General features: G+C 41.4%; 1 non-coding gene across 1 annotated transcript; it reads left to right on the forward strand.

The window, feature by feature from the left end:
• Positions 1-6,586: 6,586 nt before the first annotated feature.
• LOC128779896 (U4 spliceosomal RNA) lies at positions 6,587-6,720 on the forward strand. The gene has a single exon (XR_011650744.1). It is a non-coding gene; the product is annotated as a U4 spliceosomal RNA (small nuclear RNA).
• Positions 6,721-8,300: the final 1,580 nt, after the last annotated feature.

Consider the following 8,300-nt stretch of genomic DNA (forward strand, 5'->3'; position numbering starts at 1 on the left):
ATGTTTTCCCATACTGTTGGTTCCCTTTTGTTTTAATGCTGTTTTCTTTAGCCATGCAGAAGCTTTTTATTTTGATGAGGTCCCATTTGTTTATTCTTTCCTTTATGTCCCTTGCTTTAGTGGACATGTCCGTGAGGATGTTGCTGCGTGGAATGTCTGAGATTTTCCTGCCAATGTTTTCCTCTTGGACTTTTATGGTGTTATGACTTATATTTAAGTCTTTTATCCATCTTGAGTTTATTTTTGTGTATGGCGTAAGTTGGTGATCGAGTTTCATTTTCTTGCACATAGCTGTCCAGATCTCCCAACACCATCTGTTGAAGAGGCTGTTTTTGCTCCATTTTATGCTCCTGCCTCCTTTGTCAAATATTAATTGACTGTAAAGACTTGAGTTTATTTCTGGGCTCTCTGTTCTGTTCCATTGGTCTATGTGCCTGTTTTTATGCCAGTACCAGGCTGTTTTGATTACAGTGGCCTTGTAATACAGTTTGATATCAGGTATTGTGATCCCTCCTGCTTTGTTCTTCTTTCTCAAAATTGCTGCAGGTATTTGGGGTCATTTATGGTTCCGTATGAATTTCTGAAATGTTTGTTGTATATCTGTGAAATATGTCATGGGTACTCTAATAGGGATTGCATTGAATCTATAAATCACTTTGGGTAGTATGGCCATTTTGATGATGTTAATTCTTACAATCTATGAGCATGGTACATGCTTCCATTTGTTTGTGTCTTCCTTAATCTCTTTCTTCAATGTTGTATAGTTTTCTGAGTGCATGTCTTTTACCTCCTTGGTTAGGTTTATTCCTAGGTACTTTATTTTTCTTGTTGCTATATCAAATGGGATTTTTTCCCCTGATTTCTGTTTCTGATGTTTCACTGTTGGTGTACAAGAATGCTTTTGCTTTCTGAGTATTGACTTTGTATCTAGCTGTTTTTCCAAAATCATTTATTAGGTCGAGTAGTTTTTTGGTGGAGTCTATAGGATTTTCCATGTACACTATCATGTCATCTGCAAACAGTGACAGTTTCATTTCCTCCTTTCCAATTTGGATGCCTTTTATTGCTTTTTCTTGTCTGATTGCTGTGGCTAGGACTTCCAATACTAGGTTGAATAGGAGTGGTGAGAGAGGGCATCCTTGTCTTGTTCCTGATCTTAGTGGGAAAGCTCTAAGTTTTTGTCCATTGAGTATGATGTTGGCTGTAGGTCTCTCATGTATGGCCTTTATTATGTTGAGGAATGCTCACTCTATTCCCACTTTGCTGAGTGTTTTTATCAGAAATGGATGCTGTATCTTATCAAATGCTTTTTCTGCATCTATTGATATGATCATGTGGTTTTTGTCTTTGCTGTTGTTTATGTGATGTGTTATGTTTACTGATTTGAGAATATTGTACCATCCTTGCATCCCTGGGATGAATCCCACTTGGTCATGGTGTATAATCTTTTTAATGTATTGCTGGATGAGGTTTGCCAATATTTTGTTGAGAATTTTAGTGTTTATGTTCATCAGCGATATTGTCCTGAAGTTTTCTTTCTTCGTTGTGTCTTTATCTGGTTTTGGGATTAGGATGATGCTGGCTTCATAAAAAGAGTTTGGGAGTCTTCCTTCTTCTTGGATTTTTTTAAATAGTCTGTGAGGGATAGGGGTTAGCTGCTACTTAAATGCTTTGTAGAATTCTCCTGTGAAACCATCTGGTCCAGGGCTTTTGTGTGTTGGGAGGTTTTTGATTACTGCTTCAATTTCATCTGCTGTTATTGGTCTGTTCAGGTTTTCTGCTTCTTCTTCATTCAGTTTTGGAAGATTTTATTTTTCTAGAAATGTGTCCATTTCACCTAGGTTTTCAAATTTCTTGGCATACAGTTCTTTGTAGTAATTTCTTTCAATCCTTTGTATTTCTGTGGTATCAGTTGTAATCAATAAAGAGAGAATCTTAAAAGCAGCGAGGGAAAAACAGTTAGTTACCTATAGGGAAGTTCCCATAAAACCGTCAGCTAATTTCTCAAAAGAAACCTTGCCAGCTAGAAGGGATTGGCAAGACATATTTGAAGTCATGAAAAGCAAGGACCTACAACCAAGATTACTCTGCCCAGCAAAGCTATCATTTAGAATGGAAGGTCAAATAAAGAACTTCCCAGGCACAAAAAACTAAAGGAGTTCAATATCACCAAACCATTATTATTTGAAATGTTTAAGGGACTTATTTAAGAAAAAGAAGATCAAAACTATGAACAATAAAATGACAACAAATACATACCCATCAACAACTGAATCTAAAAAGCAAACTAAGCAAACAAGGAGAACAGAGACAGAATCATGAATACGGAAAGCGTTTTGATGGTTGCCAGAGGGTAGGAGAGTGTGAGGGAATAGGTGAAGAGGTGAGGGGATAAAGAAGTACAAATAGGTAGTTACAGAATAGCTATGGGGATATAAAGTACAGTATAGAAAATAGAGTAGTCAAAGAACTTATACTCATGATCAATGGATATGAACTAGGTGTGGGATTGCTTGAGGGAGTGTGGGGGTGCTGAGTGGAGGGAACAAAGGGGGGAAAATTGGCTCAACTGTAATAGTATTATCAATAAAATGTAAGTGATTTTTTTTAAAGGGAAAGAGAGAGCAGAGTGAGGCTGGACACACTTGTTTTAAACCACAGATCTCTCACTGGTGTTTTCCTGCAGGCTCTTAGTTCCCAAATTTGGTGCCATACTTAGCTGATAATAGTTCTAAAAAGATTTGTTCAGTGAAACCCACGAAGCACCATCTAGGGGAGGACTCATGGCTAACATGAGTGATAACTTCTTTAAGATTCTGGCCTAGAACATTTCCCTGGGAAAATCCAGTCCCAAATTCTCAAGGTCAGACTCCTACAGTTCTTGGCTACTGCACAAGGCAACTGATGTTAGGTATTGGCCTTTGGAGAAATTACTGCACATTTTAAAGATGAAAGAAGAAGTAACAGATTGGCAAAATCACTCCTCAACTACTGAATGCACAATTATTGCTGAGAAATAAAACATTCTGGAACTGAAGCCCAGAGAGAACAGAGCCTGAGTGTGTAATGTTGGTTTCCCTGCCAGAAACTACAGACTGTAAGCGACTTCTGGATCTATTACTGGGTGTCTGCTGGCAGAAATCTTTGTTGTTTCTGGTACAACAATAGGAAGAATTCTTTCTGTTTGCACAGGGGTGAGTTCATGTGTGGGATGGAGACAGAATGCACAAAGTAGTCTTCTGTCATTTCTAGACACAGAGAAATTAAATTAGTTCTTCTGGCCATAGAGAACCTCCAACTCTTCAAGATCCAATCCCCAGATTAACACAGAATAAAAGGGCTGAATGGAAGTCTGTGGATACACTCACACCTTCGATAACAAAGAGACTCCTGCTCAAAATTGTTAGGGGTGCCAGCACCTGAGTCTACCTCGCAATGATTTAGTGCAAACACCCAACCCCCACTTTCAGGGTGGCCACACAACAGGCCTGCTCTCTCCACCCACTCTGAATCCTACCCCTTCCTTTACCTGCATTCTGGCTCCAGCTGACTAAAGAAATAAAAAAAAAATAACAAAGGGGCCACTTTTTGAGTACTTCCTATCAGACACTATATATGGTATATGCATGGGTGTGTGTTCATGTGTGTATTTGTGTTTTGGTGTTTGCACATGTATATTTTATGTGCATGTGTGTATCTATTTATGTGTTTGCATGTATGTGTTTGTGTGTGGAAACATTTGGAGATTTTGAAGGCAGTTTTTGGTTGAAGAAAGGGAAGTTATTTAAAGAAGAAATGCATCACAAAGGAGATGTCCTGTATAGGAAGTGAGGCCTTTAGACACAAAGCCAAATTTTCTGTGTGAGCAACTCTGGACTCAGATGCTGTACCTGGTTTAGTCCATGCACTGCTAATTATATCTTTCCCTTGGTATCTCTCTCTCTCTCTGAAAGCAATGTTATTTCCCAGTTAACATATGATATAATAGGTACATGTCTATAATACATGGTCCCAAATAATGCAAATAATCCATAAGAATCCAGGCTTTTCCAGGCCAGGATCCCTCAAAGATTTCCAAACATTTTCTTAGGCTATCCAAAAACATCCTCTTCTTTAAAAAGCCAGGCACCAAATGCATGCCTTAAGCCAAACCTGAGAGCAAGAATGCCTTCCCATGTCATTTGTGTGTGACAAGCTTAGTATCTGCAGTAGCCATAGCCCATCTGGAGTCCTGAGAAGACTTGCCTACTCTTAAAATAGTTCATCAAACCCAAACCACCCTGAAACATCTGCTGTGTGCATGAGCATATAGAGGTGAAACCAATAAGACATCAGTTCATGGAATTAGCTGGGAGAAGAAAAACACAATCATTTCAATAACAAGAGATAAAATATAATGCACCACATGACTGCACATATTTGTTGTTAAGGGGGTAAAAGTTGCTATAGAAGACAGAGTTAGGGGTGCCTAGCAGTGGACTGGGAGAGTCAAGCACATGTGGAGTTGGAGCCAGGAGACGAGGAACTGTGGCCAGAGAAGGAGGAGGAGGTCAGGGTATGTGGGGAACCGTTCCAAGCATGGGAAATGTGGCTAAGCCCCCACTCGGAAAAGCCAGTGGGGAGCGAGGTTGGCGGGCAGGACCCACGTCCATGGATAGGTTCTCCAGTGGGAAATCAGGCTTGCATTGTACCTTAACTGCTATGAGACTTGCTCTTGCTAAAACTCCCTCACCCTGAATTGAGGCAGCAAATGTTTACTGAGTATCTTCATCTTCCTAAAGTCTGTGCTAAACCACCCAAGTATGGAGTGTGAGAAGTTCCCCCCTTGAGCTGTAACATCCTTCTCTTTGAAGTAATTAGCAGTGTTCTGTCCTTTGTCGTCCTTAAAAGTTAATCACCTGTGGTGAACCTGTGTATGGTAAATGAGGACCATCCTTGATGTAATGTGCCCAGAAAAACAATAAAAGCCTGTCCAGGCAGGGGTCAGGGGCTCTCTCTCTAACCTGGAGAGCGGCCACGCAGCCCCTTTTTCTCCACAGGATTTCTGTAGTCCGTGTGTATTTGTATATTGCCGCCACAACATAGGATCCCATGGGCCGGGATCTGTGTTAAGGGTACAGAGATTGATGCCCACACACTGGCAAAAGAGAGCCTGCTGTGGGCACAGGGTCACAGGTTACACACAGTTCAGCCCTGCAAGTATGGAAGAGTAACTCCCTGGGGCAGAGGGACACACAAGACATCTAGGCCCTTCCACCCACTGGGCCCAGGGATCACAGTTCCTCAAATTGTCTTAGGTGTTGATTATAAACGAAGCACCATACCAAGTATTAAAGGGATAAAAAAGAAAGTATAAAGGACACCCTCATGTCCCCAAAGAATATATCACTCAATTTGCAGAGAGCACAAGCAAACACTTGGTGGCACCACATGGAGCCAAAACAACCAAGACTGCTGATGAGAGACTTAGGCACACATAGGTGTGCTGCAAATTCACGTTCACAGATGGGAGGGAGGGAGAGGAGGAAACAAAGGTCCTGCGGCCATTAGAGCAGCGGGTCAGGACACCAGTCACCCGCTGAGCACAGTGCCACCTAAAACACAAGACACCTCAGGTATCTGCAGGTGTCAGCCATGATCACACCCTCTGGGCAGGCACCTTGCTTGTCCTATCCTGTAATGAATTCCACATCTGGTGGCAATTATTCTACAGTTTGGTATTTCTCCTGAGCAACATGAACTTTGGTTTCTGAGACAGAAATGGGAATACAGTTAGATATAAAGACTCATCAAATGGTGCTTCTATCAACCCCAGCAGCTAGAAACAGGTGAGATGGAAGGGCTGGAGGGTCCACTGATGGCCTCCTCATTGCATCCTCCCAGGAAGTCCATGTTCTGTCTACAGACTCCTACCTGGCCATGGCAAGACTCTGCGTGGAGAGGCTGAATGGATGGAAGGGTCACTCCTGTCTTCTACATGGGCTGGCCATGTGGCCCTAAACATGTCATATCATTTCTCTGGGCCTCAGTTTCCCCTTCAGCTGAATGGGGTTGTCATTCCTATTCTCAGGTGGAGAAACCTTGTGAGATGCCTAGTTTTGAGCCTCCAAGTTTCTCTGCCCTCCAGACTGCTGGTACTTTATCCCACTCCCTCCTCTAAAAGTCATCCTGCCCACATCCAGCAAAATCCTAACTGGGAGGGATGTTTTGTCCCAGATTGCGAGAGCAGAATCTATTATCCCTCACTTTGATTTCCCCAGAAAGCTACCCAAGCAAGCAGGTTACCCACCACCCCTCATGAATGGTACCCCAACATCACTTCTTTAGAAGCTGTCCCACCTTCCCTTGATCCTATCCTGCTCAGTCTCCTTACTGTGTGTTCCCATGAATCCCATACTCTGCTCTATCATGTCACGCAATACAGTAATTATTACTTGCATAATTATCTGTTTTCTCCACTCAGACTCTGCACCCTGTGAAGGCAAGGACCGCATCTTTCCTGATCATTACCATACTGCCTTGTTGAGCACAAAGGTGACCAGTAAAAACTTATCACACTTAATTTTCTTTAAAACTAGAGATTGACAGCTTTGTGCAGTGACAGTACCATAGCCAACGAGGTTTATCCGAGACACGATTATTGCTAATTGTACACTAGAGATTGAATAAGATTTCTGGAATTCAGGATTTCTATATAATCACCCAACAGCTCAGCTTAGGCAGCTTGGGGAAGGGATATGCAAGGGAGAATGTTCCTCTACAGGTTTCCAGTCTACAGGCCTGCCTGGCAGGTTTTGGACTTGCCAGCACCCACAATCATGCAAGCCAATTCTTTAAAATAAACCTCTCTTGTCTCTCCTCTCCTCTTCTCTCTTCTTCTTGCCTCTGAGGAACTGCTCTACCTGAAAGGACCCCAGAGAGGTTTGGGACCCAGAAACAGGTTTGAAAAAGAACACGGCTGAGAAGAGGGACCAAACATGCAAGAATTAAGAGAGAATTTGTGAAAGACCTGGCTACGCACAGACTTCCTGTCCCCACAGAGAGCGTAAGCCACAGCCAAGCATGTGCCTGCTAGGCTTTCCTTTAAGAAAAGTGAACATGGTATAGACCAGAGCAGCAAATATTGACCACAGAATGAACACTTCCACATTCTGCAGATATATACATGCTAAATAGCAGTAGAAGATAAAATAAACAAAGGATTCTTTTAAAGTAATAGTAAGAAAGCACCCAAAAAAAGGACTTGTACAAAAGAAGAAGACTAAGAAAGCTCTGCCTCTTGTTCATGCTCTACGGTAGTTTATACGGCATCACGACTGAATGTTCCCTGAAATAGGGTGTCTCCTCAGCAGACTCCCCAGCTATTTGTTTGCCCTGGAAATCCACTCTTGATAGCCAGCGAAATGATACTTGAAATGAAAATAAGAATTATTTATGTTAAAAAGTAAATATTACATTATAATTTTCAGATATTAATATAATTATATGCTTAGAAAATTAAATAAAATCAGTACTACCAGCAACCACCAGAACAAAGCCACCTTAACTATGAGGAATTAATAAAGTATCCAAAATCAAAATAAGTCTACCAAAATTATAAGCATCCTAAGGCCTCTTTGCCTCATATTTTTAATTGTTCAAAGTTTTTGTATTCTCTTGTTAGCTCTTTTGAATTTCCTGATATAATGATTATGATAAATAACAATAATAACAATCATTTATCAAGTGCTTACTATGTTCTAGGAATGGAGCCACATGACTGACTTGTCACATATAATGTTAATAGCTTTCAGTAAAGCATGATCTTCAGTTTGTGGATTGGGATACTAAAGTTTAGCAAGGCTGAATGCTTTCTACACAGTTGTATTTATAGTAACTAGAGCCCTGGCTGGTGTGGCCCAGTGGATTGAGTGCTGGCCCGTGAACCAAAAAGGCACTGTTTTGATTCCCAGTGAGGACACACGCCCGGGTTGTGGACCAGGTCCCCAGCTGGGGGCATTTGAGAGGCAACCAATGGATGTTTCTCTAACACATCGATGTTTCTCTCCCTCTCTTCCCTTCTCTCTAAAAATAAATAAATAAAAATTATTACAGTGAATAGAAAACCTGGATTTTCAGCCCGATGTTTCTCTGGATACAAAGTCTGTTCCCTTTACTACATAGACCTGTCCTAGGTATGTGTACATGTAAATGTCGCCTTCTCACATTCCATCAGTAATTGTTAACAGGAGGTGTGTTTGTGGGAAATGGGACCTTACAAAAAGGATGTCACCTACACAAAAATTACATACTTGCCACCT

Source organism: Desmodus rotundus, chromosome 13 (genome assembly GCF_022682495.2).
Source record: "Desmodus rotundus isolate HL8 chromosome 13, HLdesRot8A.1, whole genome shotgun sequence".
Taxonomy (NCBI): domain Eukaryota; kingdom Metazoa; phylum Chordata; class Mammalia; order Chiroptera; family Phyllostomidae; genus Desmodus; species Desmodus rotundus.